The sequence below is a fragment of the Ictalurus furcatus genome, chromosome 13 (assembly GCF_023375685.1).
Source record: "Ictalurus furcatus strain D&B chromosome 13, Billie_1.0, whole genome shotgun sequence".
In the NCBI taxonomy this organism is placed as follows: Eukaryota; Metazoa; Chordata; class Actinopteri; order Siluriformes; family Ictaluridae; genus Ictalurus; species Ictalurus furcatus.
Genome location: NC_071267.1, coordinates 21,402,177 through 21,415,858, shown reverse-complemented (window position 1 = coordinate 21,415,858; position 13,682 = coordinate 21,402,177). Strand labels below are relative to the sequence as shown.

General features: G+C 35.8%; 1 protein-coding gene across 1 annotated transcript in view; it reads right to left on the bottom strand.

The window, feature by feature from the left end:
- tcerg1l (transcription elongation regulator 1 like) overlaps positions 1–13,682 on the bottom strand; it is a 98,684-nt gene that overhangs the window by 48,762 nt on the left and 36,240 nt on the right. The window lies entirely within an intron of this gene.

Below are 13,682 nucleotides of genomic sequence, written 5' to 3'. Positions count from 1 at the left end.
GTTCTGGAAGTCCAGGTTGCTTTGATAGCGGCCTTCAGCTCATCTGTATTGTAAGGTCTGGTGGCTCTCATTTTCCTCTTGATAATACTGTGTTAGGCAAGTTGGTTGGCCAATCAAGCACAGTAATACCATGGTCATCAAACCAGTTACTAGTAGTTTTGGCACTGTGGGCAGGTGCCAAGTCCTGCTGGAAAAGGAAATCAGCATCTCCATGCAGCTTGTCAGCAGATGGAAGCATGAAGTGCTCCAAAATCACCTGGTAGATGTTGCATTGACTCTCGACTTGTGAAAACACAGTGGACCGACACCAGCAGATGACATGGCACCTCAAATCATCATCGACTGTGGAAATTTCACACTGGACTTCAAGCAACTTGGATTCTGTGCCTCTCCACTCTTCCTCAAGACTCTGGGACCTTGATTTCCGAGGTGGTTATGTGTACTGAACCAGACAGAGATTAAAGGCTCAGGAAACCTTTGCAGGTGTTTTGAGTAAATTAGCTGATTAGAGCTCTTTTCAGGTCGACATTTCTGTATTATAAATTCTTTATTCTAATATTCTGACATACTGGATTTTTTTTATTTCCATGAGCTGTAAGCCATAATCATCAAGATTAAAACAAAAACAAAAAAAAAAGGTTTGAAATATTTCACTTTTTGTGTAATGAATCTAGAAAATATTAAAGTTCCACTTTTTGAAATAAATTATGGGGAAAAAAAAAAACTTTTCCATGATTTTACATTTTTTTGTGATGTACCTATGTAAAGTAAGAAGCAGCAAGAGCTTTGGACAATCACAAACTTTGCTGAAAAGTATCAGAGGGTGAAGCTTATGCAGAGGAAAGATCAGCACATTACGGCAAAAGATTAGAGCTTCATCAATTGTGACAACAAATCACAAGCATGGCTTGAAGATGGGAGCATTTTTTCTCAATTTTAATTGAAAATTTTAAAGGAATATTAATTCAGGGTGCTACAAAGCAAGTGGGTGAGAGAAAAAGGGGGGAGTTAACATGGAAAGGAATGTCATCGAACATGTGTCAAGGAACATCGAGCTCAGAAAGCGAAAATGGAAAGGGAAATATTAATAGCTACAGACCCTGAAATTGAAGCAGAGAGACATTTTTTTCTTGGATCAAACCAAGTCAACAAAGCAGTCACTTTTTTGTAATTATGCAATAAAGAATTGACAAAAAGCAGTTATGTGTTTCAATATATGATGCCAGTACAATATTAATTCCTTCATATTCAGTATCAGCTTAATCTTGGTCAGAGTTTCATTGCATATGGAAGCTATTATGGGAACAATAAGCATGCAGCTATTGTTGCCTTTGTTGCCTCTGTCCCAACTTTTTTGAGAACTGTTGTGGCCATCAAATTCAAAATTACCTTATTTTTTCATAAAATGGTACATTTACTCAGTTTAAACATTTGATATGTTTTCTATAGTCTATTGTGATTAACATATGGGTTTATGAGATTTGCAAATCATGCATTCTGTTTTTATTTACATTTGTTTACATTTTACACAGCATCCCAACTTTTTTGGAATAGGGTTTGTATCTTATCTTATTTTAATGAGATATTATATCACCTGAGTCAAAATATGTGGGAAGTGCATGCAGAGTGCAAACATTTTCCCATTTTCTAGAGACATATTGTATACCATGCAACAGGCTGCATATTAATAATAATAGCTGATTCATGAATTTAATTTAGATAAGTTATGGAGAAGAAGCCCAGCAAGAGCAATGCACCGTTTCAAAGCTGAAGTCTTTTTTTTCCTTTTCAGTCTTTTATACAAACCCTCTTTTAAAGTATTTTATACAATACTTCTCTGCATAAGATATCTAATGGAAATATAATGATGCTTTTTAAAGATATCAAAGGCTCAGTGGTATAATTCAGACATACTTCTGAAAATTCCATCACATCAATCGCCTTCTTTCAATAAAACACGCAGGACAACAAAGCACAACTCTCTCTCAATTGCATATTGAACTCTTGTCTGTTATTGTAGCCAGTCCATTTTCCCAATTGCACATCTCTCTCTACATGAGGTCCACTTTAGATAAATATAAACTATTACTTCATGAATTATATATCAGATGCTGCTGAAACCAAAAAAAATATGACTGTGGTTATAAATGAATGAAAATGTTTCATGCAGAGAGCATGCTCATGAAATATTTATGACCGACTGTGTATTAAAGGTGTACATGTGTGTATATCTGTTCATTTCCTGCCCACATAAAATTTGACATCATGCTTCACCTAATTTAATTCTTTTTTTTTTGATAAAGGCACCAAGTGCTGTCAGAAAACACATTTCAGTAAACAAAAACATAAAATTTCACAAGTAGATATCACAAATATGACAAATACCTATTTTATCTGAAGCATATCACATTGTAAAAATAATGGAAAATTATTGGTAAAGTACTTACAGCTTGATTATCTGCATTCTCATCAGGGCCCTGTGTATAAACACTGGGTAGGCATAAAATGGGGGTCAAAAAGTGCATACATTATTTCCTACATACACATCACGATTTATGAAAGTAAAGTGCCATACGTGCCATCATGCTTACTCTTGACCATGAATACAGATGCTTGTATTAGTGTTGAAAAGTAATAAACTGACCAGAATGCTATAGTCAACTCCAGAATTATTGGCACGGTTTAAGTAAGTGTCAGAAATTGGACTGCACTGACTCCAGATGTACATCCAAATCAACACATAAATGGTTAGAAGACAAAAATTCACTTTTTGCCAAAAACCATCAAGTCTTTGGATTTGGACCTTGCTGAAAACATGTGGCCTGAAAGGAAGATGACAGTCCACATGCACAAGTCCAACAATACAGTATAAAGAAAAAATCTAGATGGAGGATTGGTCCAAGATAATCTACAAGTATTTTCTGCTATGTTAGACCCTACAGATTCAAGAATGTATTTTCAAATGCACAGTAAAACAAGCAGTTACACTGTACAATGGCATTCCTACTCTGTATTCCTTCCAGTTGCCAGCAAATACAATAACGATATTATAAACCAAAAACAAACAAAAAAACAAATGAGACTGTAATATAAAAAAATATGATATACTGTATAATACAGGTAGAAATTTGAGGTTGTAGTGCAGTAGATCAATTGTAGTAAACATGTGCAGCTTTTGATCTTATATCTTAATTTTCTTGAAAGTTGCCTAAAATAACTTTGACCATATGCCTTTCAATGAATTCACCACTGTCATGATTAAATTACAATGTTTCTGAATAGAGTTAAGTATTCTAATCAGTGTTAATTGATACCCAGGCATAATTATTTGTCATTAATTAAATGTGAAGCACTTCAAGGACCACAGCATTTTTCCCTCATGATTAAGAATGGATTAAGAGCCATTTTTCAATTCCTGAGAGCTGTCCTCTAAATTAGTGCCAGAATTAAACAGGCCATCCTAAGAGATCTAGCGAGCAACATCACCCTACTTATACACAGATGAGGTCTCAAATAAATAAAATAAGATCAATGATGGCTGCTTCGTATATTGTTAAGAGATCAGGACTAAGGCTTCTGGACATGTACATGCTCATATTATTCTCAACTGTGTGAGTATGAAGATAAATATGTTTGTGTGTACATAAAGTTTTAGGATAGAATCAGGGATTTGGTACCTATCCACCAAAGACAGGTAAAATTCAACATTAATTTACCAGCTACTTTGGTAGACAATCTTAAGGTGTACATAAGAGAACATAGAGAACATCTGAATTTCTTCACTCAGCTTGACCAGTGTCCTACCTAGAAGATTATGATTTATATATGGTCTATCCATTCTAATATCTAATAAGTTTAGCTAAGTCCTGTGTGGTTCTATATAGGTCAAATAGTGCCATATATTCATATATAAACACCCTGTAATAATTTATAGTAGGTTTGTTCCAACTTCAATTGTTTCCTTCAATATTCTATAAATTATAGATATAGGTATGCAGTTACATTTTTGGTAGAGTTGATTTGCCTAGTGAAAACGCATACTGGCGATTAAACGTGAAAAATACACTATATAGCCAAATGTTTGTGGACACCTGGCCATCACAGTCATATGTGGTTCCCCCAAAACTACCACAAAGTTGGAAGCACACAATTGTATAGGATGTCTTTATATGCTGTAGCATTATACTTTGCTTTCACTGGAACTAAGAGGCCCAGACCTGTTCCAGTATGACAAGGCTCCTGTGCACAAAGCAAGCTCTATGAAGACATGGTTTGCCAAGGTTGGAGTGGAAGAGCTTCAGTGACCTAAACCCAAAGCCCTGAACTCAGCCCCACTGAACACACTTGGGATGAACTAGAATGCCGACTGCACCTCAGAACTCCTCACCTGACATCAATAATGCTCTTGTTGCTGAATGGACACAAATTCCCAAAGCCATGCTCCAAAATCTAGTGGAAATCCCTCCCTGAAGAGTGACAGTTACAAAAGTTACAAAATAGTAACTAATAGGTCCAGAGATTTAATTACTCTGTTAGTTCCACTTTTATGTTCCACTCATATGTGTACCAAAATTATAGGACTAGTAATATTTTACTAGTTAGTTAAATGTACTAAACATAAAAGAAACATCATTATGGTGGTTCACAAATAAGTGTAAGTTACTGTTTGTCTTAAGGTTAAAACACAACCCATCTTTCATCAAAGATAAGAGCTGACACTAGCACTGAATCACCATGTCCTGATTATAGTGCTAGTTTTTATGTACTGTCAAATTACGCTCCCAGCAATTATCGAATCAGCCTCTTTTCATGGAAGGATCACTCGCAGATCAGTAATTGCTTTTAATACCTTTCCGAGATGTCACACAGCTTTGATATCCTAATGCAGGCTTGTTTTTCATATGTCTGCTAATGTATCTGTGATGTAAAGGAACAGCAGCAGTCTCAATAAACTGTCAAAAACCTACTTCAGCCAGAGGGAGTTGCACCTTTATGAACAGTAATAAAATGCTGCCTTTGATAGCTCTCTTAATTATAGCTGGCTAATCCAATGCAAAATGTGGGAATCGGGGCTGAGCATCTTCCTAAAAGGTATGGAGACATAGATAGTACAGTAAAAAAAAATGTAAATACATAAAAATAAATAAATAAATACATATTTTAAAATAACGACATTTTTACACACGCTTATACACTATAGATCCTCTGAGATTTAGTGTTACAACTCTTGAGGCTATATCAGAAATGAAGCCATTTGCACATTTTTGACAGCAGCTGGATCACTGAAGGCTTCAAACTCATTAGAAGGCTTTCGTATTCTCTGCCAGACTAAGATTAATGATATGAACAGCAGGGTTTGTGAATCTCTGCGAGTCTCTCTCTCTCTCACACACACACACACATACAAACACACAAACACACACACACACACACACACATTCTCTCTCTCTGACCCGAACACAGACAGAAATCCTCTGACCTTTCCAAGCAGCAGTATGCTTATCTTAAGGACTGGCCCCAGGTCAGTGCTGGCTCTACTAAATGGCACTGAATCTTCAGCTGACTCTCAACAAGCGCTCTTCATTCCCCCATGACCAAATGAAGAGCATGACTGCAGGATTAATGCCCAAACACGATCAAAATGAGGAACATTCACCTTGCTCTCACTTTGATTGAGTGTATTAAGAGACCTGAGCTCATCCGGACAGGTTGATTTACACAGGAGAAATCCTGACATTTCCTACTGCACGCTATCTCATACAGCAGCCAGGACTTACCCTCTAGTCATTTTATTGGTGCCACTACCTTTTTTTTTAACAACAAATAAGTATCAGCTCATCAGCATGAACATTCAATATGAGAACTTTTATGTAACTGATGACATGTCAAAACTGCTGTTATGTAACAGGATATTTTGTCCTAATTTCGACTAAATAGTTCATTTCAATCTTGGCCTTTGCCTTTTGGTGAGTCAGATGTTGTTTATACATTATTAATGTAGTTGCTACACAGAGTCCAAATGAAATCTAGATTTCCCAATTAGTTTGAAAGACAGTAGGCTGCATTGAGAGTGAATATAAAATAGACTGAATATCTTCAGAAATGTATTAACTAACTTAAAGTCAGCTCATCCTTCAGTAAAGTTTCTTTACAGAAGAGCACATCAAATTAACAAAATAATATTACAGTATTATTTAATTAATTTTACACATCAAAATAGCAAATTAAAAGTGTGATTAAAAGAGCTTAAGTCTACAAATCTGAATTCAGCCCACTGTAGAGATTTAACTGATAGGCTTGTTATAGACAGTCAACTAAAAACATATAGATGTTTCATAGTGTGTAGATAGTGAACCGTAAATTATTAGCATTTTGACTTTGGCTTTGTCATTTTGACTTTATCGAGAATATTAAGATGTAAGTACAGACACCAAAGTACCACCATTACTTTCTGGCTAATGGCAGCTGTGTAGGGGTTGTATACTGTAACTATATTATTATTATTATTAGTAGTAGTAGTAGTAGTAGTAGTAGTAGTAGTGGTCATCATGGCTGAACCCGCTGACACATCCTTGATGATTCATATCCAAGATATGTATGTGTGTGTATATACATATATATATATACACATACATACTCAGAAACATCTTCTCACATTCAACTGCTTTTATTTCCAGCACATTTCTTAACATGTGTAAATATTTGTATTAATATTCAACAACTGAGACATAAACTGGACAAGTTTCACAGACATTTGATGAACAGGAATGGAATAATGAGTCCCTGAACAAAGGGGGGGGGGGGGGGGGGAATATTAAAAGTAACAGTCAGAATCTGGTGGCCACCAGCTGCTTTAAGTTCTACAGTGCATCTCATCCTCATTGACTGCACCAGATTTGTCAGTTCTTGCTGTGAGATGTTACCCCACTCTTCCACCAAGGCATTTGCAAGTTCTCAATCACATCAGGGTGGACACATAGTTACATGTAATTTTCCACTGCAAGGACGATCAGCTGTCCTTCCTGTCTCCATGTAGCACTGTCTTAGGCGTCTTACATTACAGACATTGCAGTTTATTGCTCTTGCCACATCTGCAGTCCTCATGCCTCCCTGCAGCAGGTCTATGGCATGTTCACGCAGGTGAGCAGGAAACCTAGGCATCTTTCTTCTGGTGTTTTTCAGAGTCAGTAGAAAGGTCTCTTTAGTGTCCTAACTTACTGTAACTGTGACCTTAATTGCCTACCTCCTGTAAACTGTTCGTGTCTTAAGGACTGTTCCACAGGTGCATGTGCAATATTTGTTTATGACTCATTGAACAAGCATGAAAAACATTGTTTAAACCCTTTCCAATAAAGATCTGTAAAGCTTATTTGGATTTTGCAAAATTATCTTTTAAATACAGTCTCCTGAAAAAGGGACATTATATATAATGTATTTGTATAAAGTAGTAGCATTTATGGATTTATGCAGTAGTACTAGTCGTATGTATGTAGTTTTACATTTAAACTTTAAAGTTTATGTAAACACAACACTTAACAGATATTTATATCTCTGCATGTGTTATGTCATCTATGGCATTAATAATCACTTCAGTAGTCACCCAGAATATCAGTGGAGTTTAGATTAAAATCCTCACTCTCTACATACTACATAATTTCTTTGTCAGTTACACTGTAGTTGCTAAATTGCTAGTAGTTCTAGTATTCTAAATTGCTGAATAGTGCACCGTAAAGGAATAAATGAATAATAATCTGAGAGTTCAGGGTTAATACTGAATCAATCTCAGGGAAGGTCTAGATCAAATCAATGATGCAAGAGTGAATGGGGTAGGTGTTTAATTTGCAAGAAGGATGAATGCAGACCTGGAGTAAATTCAGATTATGAGCCTGACATCAGTGCCAAGTATTCAAAAACTTGTGGACGTTCAGCTACATAAAATTCTGTGCTTAAGTACCTAACATGACTAAATGAAGACAACATGTGCTTGTTCCTTTGACAGTAATGATTTATAGCTCTAAATATGATAGTTTGAAGTAGTTAAACTCTTTGCTACATGTTACCACAGAATTGAACTTGAAGTGGAGAATAGCATATACTTATGTCCTTTAAACATCATGGTATATTTTTATTTAGTTATATATAGTCTGTGAAAACTCTCCCTTTTCTGAGCCATGGTCTTTACCTCTATATTCTTTTGTCCAATGAGCTGTCACATGATTGCATAAACCACAACCACAACAGAGGATCTCCTGCAGTAGCTGCAATGACTTTGTTTAGAAAACTGGAGTCACTGAACTACAGTTTTTTTTTGTTTTGTTTTGTTTTTTTGCTTTTTTCATATGTCTATATAATCTGCTACAGTATTTATGTACGCCTCCACCACTTGGTGGGTCAGGTTGTACGTATCAGTGTGTGAGGGTTTATCATGAGATTTCTCAAGTATGAGCAATTGAATATTTGTAAGATTTATATGTGATTATCATTGTAATCAGCAGATGAACTGACTAGACTTTGGAATTAATCTAAACAGGATCAAAGCCACAGCTAGAGCCACATCTTTTTTGAAAAGGTTTTGAAATATTCATTCTTCGGAAGCTCCAATCCTGTCCGAAGTAAATTTAAGGGTATTTCAGGCATACAAAATAGTAACATGAAGGACTCAACTTGGTGTTGGTGGCGGCATTCCAATCAGTGCTGTTGGCATGGTTGGTGTGGACTACTTGTTTTTTCAAGTACTCTACTTAGTTCAGTCCACTGAAATACTTTGCTGGGTCTGCAGCCAGGCCACGGTCCACCCCTGGATACATGTACTTGTACATACTCACAATGTAAGTGACTTTTCTCTGCAATGAAAAAGCTCCATTCATTCTCAACAAGAGTTATGAAAACTGCTAGTGATAACATTTTATTCAGTCAACAGCTTGCCAAGTGACTCTCATCAACCATCACAAACTGACCATAATTACTCTTACAGTTATTCATTTTTATTAGATAATCTATAAACTGTTTATAGGACTGTTGACTGTGTGTAGAGGGTCTAAAGTGGCTATCCTGATGTCAGAACTACAGAATGAGTACACCAACATGATCACAATAGGCGCAGATATAGTATTTTTTTAAATAGATCACCCATGACAAACTGAACTGCTTCGTTTGGCTGCTTTAGCTGTGTTTTAATTAATAGGGAAAGCGCTCCCTGATGCACTTTTTGTGCTCATATCAAAAAGGCATCTCAGGTGATATGCACTATAACCATAATATTTTTCTCACATTCATACCACTTCCACAGAATTACATGTACAGTATGGGCTGGCTATCAATGGTGGGGGATGGAGGAGGCTAGTGCAAAGACTATTTTATTTTTCATTTTTTCGCCTACAACTTTACATTGAGTATTTATACCTTCTGATGTTTGTACAGTTTCAGGTTTAAAACAAGTACACAGTAAAAGCACATTTGCAAATTTAAAGCATATTTTACAATATAAAAATAATACATACAAAATTAATCCGGAGGAGTTGAGCTATGAGCAGGGCATGAAAGCTGACTAAATGCTTTGATGAGGATGAAAATGATGTAAATCATATTTTATGGCAGTGCTCAACCCAACCGAACACCTATGGAAGATTTTTGACAGAAGTGTTAAATTATTAAAACACAGACTGAGACTATTTTTTGGAAGAATGTATGTTCTCCAGTACAGTTTCAGAGATGTGTAGATCAATGACAGAGGAGGACTAAAGCTGTTCTGATGACTCATTGTAGCTCAAAACCTACTTTATGTTGGCATTTACTTTAATTAGCCATTACTAAGTTTATTTTAGAAAGCCTCAGATAAAAGGTTTAGACCTGCAACTACGCAAAAAAGTAAAAAATAAAATAAAATAAAATAAAATACACATCTTTCTGTATCTGCAAACCTCCCAAACCTCCAACTAGTTTTAATCCAATCTAATCAATACACTGGCCTTTGATGTAAACCAGTCTGAATCAGGAAAGTAAGATCTCGGATATATCATTCAAACTGTGAGAAAGCTATCACTTAATCAGTTAAACAAACTCAGCATGTGACAGGACATCTAACCAGCAATATTTTATTGCTACAGGAACATTTAATTTCCTCAGGAACATGTAATTGCCGAAGGAAACATTTAATAACTGATGTGTAATATTTCATTCACAAGTGTTAATGCTGATAAATATTCTACTTATATGCACCTCAAAAGTGAGGCAGTACAGTTTGTCTACATTGTGTGTGTGTGTGGGGTGTGTGTGTGTGTGTCTGTGTGTGTGTGTGTGTGCGTGTGTGTTGTGTGGCTTGAAGGCCTAGTTTTCTCAATCTGTGCATAAAATATTAGCAAATTTGTATTCAGACCACTCTCAAGGACACTTCTCAGAATGGGTCAGAAATATACCACAGTGCAGCTTTAAGACATTGGCCTTTACATATACACAGAGGAATTATGGGTAAGAACTCAGAGAGTTGAGAACAAGAGACTTTCTTTTAAGACCCAGGCTACATGATAGACAAACTAGAAGGTTCTTTATATATATATATATATATATATATATATATATATATATATATATATATATATATATATATATATATATATATATATTCACTCTATGTACTAAAGGAATAAATTATGACAGGTACAGTATTATAGAAATATAATCAACCCCTTATGTGGTGCAAAGTAGAGTTAATGAAAAAAACACAAAATGCATTCTTTTCCAATAAACACATAACAGCGCATCATGAATTGTTTTATTTTTCTCATGCTACAGCAATTTCACAAACATTACAATGCTTTATAATTTATTAATGAACAACATGGCATACTTTTAACCATTTATCGTTACATTTAATGTCATGAAATGTCCATGAGACAAGTTAGTTCCTGTTATCAATTAAATTATAACAGCTATAAACTCTCATTTCCTCACCAACCTCTGTTGTTCTCTCTGTTAATAAGACATCGAAAGGCAGCCTGTCATGTTACAGAAAACCAGAAGACACAGTCCTATGTCCTGAAGGCTTTGCCAAGTCAGAATATTTTTTTTTACTGGTAATTGCAAAGCCCCGAAAAGAGAGATTCCTTCCATAAATGTTAAATAAACATTCTCCTTACAGAAAGCTTCACTATATCAATGGTTATATGTTTTCTATTGATTACATAACATGTCTTTTTTATTTATTATTATTAGTCTTAGATTATGTGGCTTGTCTGCCATAAACATCCCTGTAAGTTGTTACTATAAAAGGATAACATATTAGAAGAAGTGCATTAATACAAACCTGTGATTTGAATTACAGCCAGAACTACAATCAGAGATTTTTATAGAAAATGAATCAATACCTTCTGACCAATCAGATTCAAAAAATCCACAGCACTGTGGTATAACCAGTCTGTACAGGATTTTGCTTTCGTGATTGTTACGGCCAAAAATGCCTGATTTTGCTGCGGCTTTTTTACTTGAATTGCCGAAATGGCAATTCCATGGAACGGTTTTGCACAGTGTTTTGCAGTGGTGTTTGTTGGTAAATTAAACCTTTTAGCTGTACTCATGTTCGATGCACGTGAATCAAAGAGGGCTTTGACTGAACGCATGTTGTGATGACATCACATGATGCGTAAAAAAAAATTCTGCTGAAAATCTGCAGTAATTTAGAAAAATTGCAAGCTCCTCCGAATATTATGGAGTTTGCTTGAGTTTGTGTTCATTCATCACAAAATCGTGAAATCCTGGAGTGACTATATATCCAAGTACAGTGGTGCTTTAAAGTTTTGAACCCTTTAGAATTTTCTATATTTCTGCATAAATGACATAAAACATTATCAGATATTCACACAAGTCTAAAAGTAGATAAAGAGAAGCCAATTAAACAAATGAGACAAAAATATTATAGTTGATCATTTATTTATTGAGGAAAGTTATCCAATATTACATATATGTGAGTGGCAAGAGTATGTGAACCTTTTCTTTCAGTGTCTGGTGTGACCCCCTTGTTTAGTTGCAGTTATTGCTGCACGTTTCTGGTAACTGTTGATTAGTCCTGCACATCAGCTTGGAGGAAATTTAGCCCATTCTGGAGTACAGAACAGCTTTAACTCTGGGATGATGTGGGTTTCCTCAATCAACTGCTTGTTCCAGGTTCTACCACAACATTTTTATTGGTTTAAGGTCAGGACTTTGACTTGGCCATTCCAAAACATTAACTTTATTCTTCTTTAACCATTCTTTGGTAGAATGACTTAGGGCTTAGGGTCATTGACCTGCCTCTTTCTCTTCAGATTCAGTTCCTGGACAGATGCCCTGACATTTTCCTCTAGAATTCATTTATATAATTCAGAATTCATTGTTCCATCAATGATGGCCCAGATGTGGCAAAACAGGCCCAAACCATGATACTACCACCAGCATGTTTCACGGATGGTATAAGGGTCTTATGCTGGAATGCAGTGTTTTCCTTTCTCCAAACATAACGCTTCTCATTTAAACTAAAAATTCTATTTTGGTCTCATCTCTCCACAAAACATTTTTTAATAGCCTTCTGGCTTGTCCACGTGATCTTTAGCAAACTGAAGGGCAGCAGTGTTCTTTTGGGAGGGCAGTGGTTTTCTCCTTGTAACCCTGCCATGCACACCATTGTTGTTCAGTGTTCTCCTGATGAGAGAGGCCTTTAGTTGCTTAGAAGATGCCCTGGCTCCTTTGTGACCTCGCAGACTATTACATGTCTTGCTCTTAGAATGATCTTTATTGGTCAACCACTCCTGGGGCGGGTAACAATGGTCTTGAATTTCCTCCTTGTGTATACAGTCTGTCTGACTGTGGATTGGTAGAGTCCAAACTCTAGAGATGGTTTTGTAGCCTTTTCCAGCCTGATGAGCATCAACAACTCTTTTTCTGAAATCTTCAGAAATCCCCTTTGTTCATGTCATGATACACTTCCACAAACATGTGTTGTGAAGATCAGACTCTGATAGATCCCTGTTCTTTAAATAAAACAGAACGCTCACTCATGCCTGATTGTCATCCCATTGATTGAAAACATCTGACTCTAATTTCACCTTCAAATTAAACTCCTAGAGGTTCACAAACCGTTGCCACTCAGAGATATGTAATATTGGATTATTTTCCTCAATAAATAAATGATCAAGTTGAATATTTTTGTCTCATTTGTTTAATTGGGTTCTCTCTACTTTTAGGATTTGTGTGAAAATCTGATTATGTTTTAGGTCATATTTATGCAGATATATAGAAAATGCTAAAGAGTTCACAAACTTTCAAGCACCACTGTATCTAAAGAAAATAATATTATATATACACAAAGTATTGTATGAAGCCTACTAAATCTTTCTCAAACATAACCATTTCCTATTAAGCTGCTGAACTTTCAAATGCATTAACATTATTTTTAAGAATCTGTCACTCAGTCTGTAACACTTTCATAGCCCAATGCATTTGCTATTACAATTCACCACTTACAACATTACAGGCTTTGTGCAAAAGCCGTTCATAATTGTCAAGCCAAAAATAGGTCAGGAGAGGTAATAAAGAATGAGCGGGTTTGATCCTGGGCGAGAAAATGGGGACAGGTTCAGAATGATAGAGAAAGGGACAAAGTTTGGTCTGGAGGGGGTAAATTTAACTGATGATTGATTGTATTCTTAATA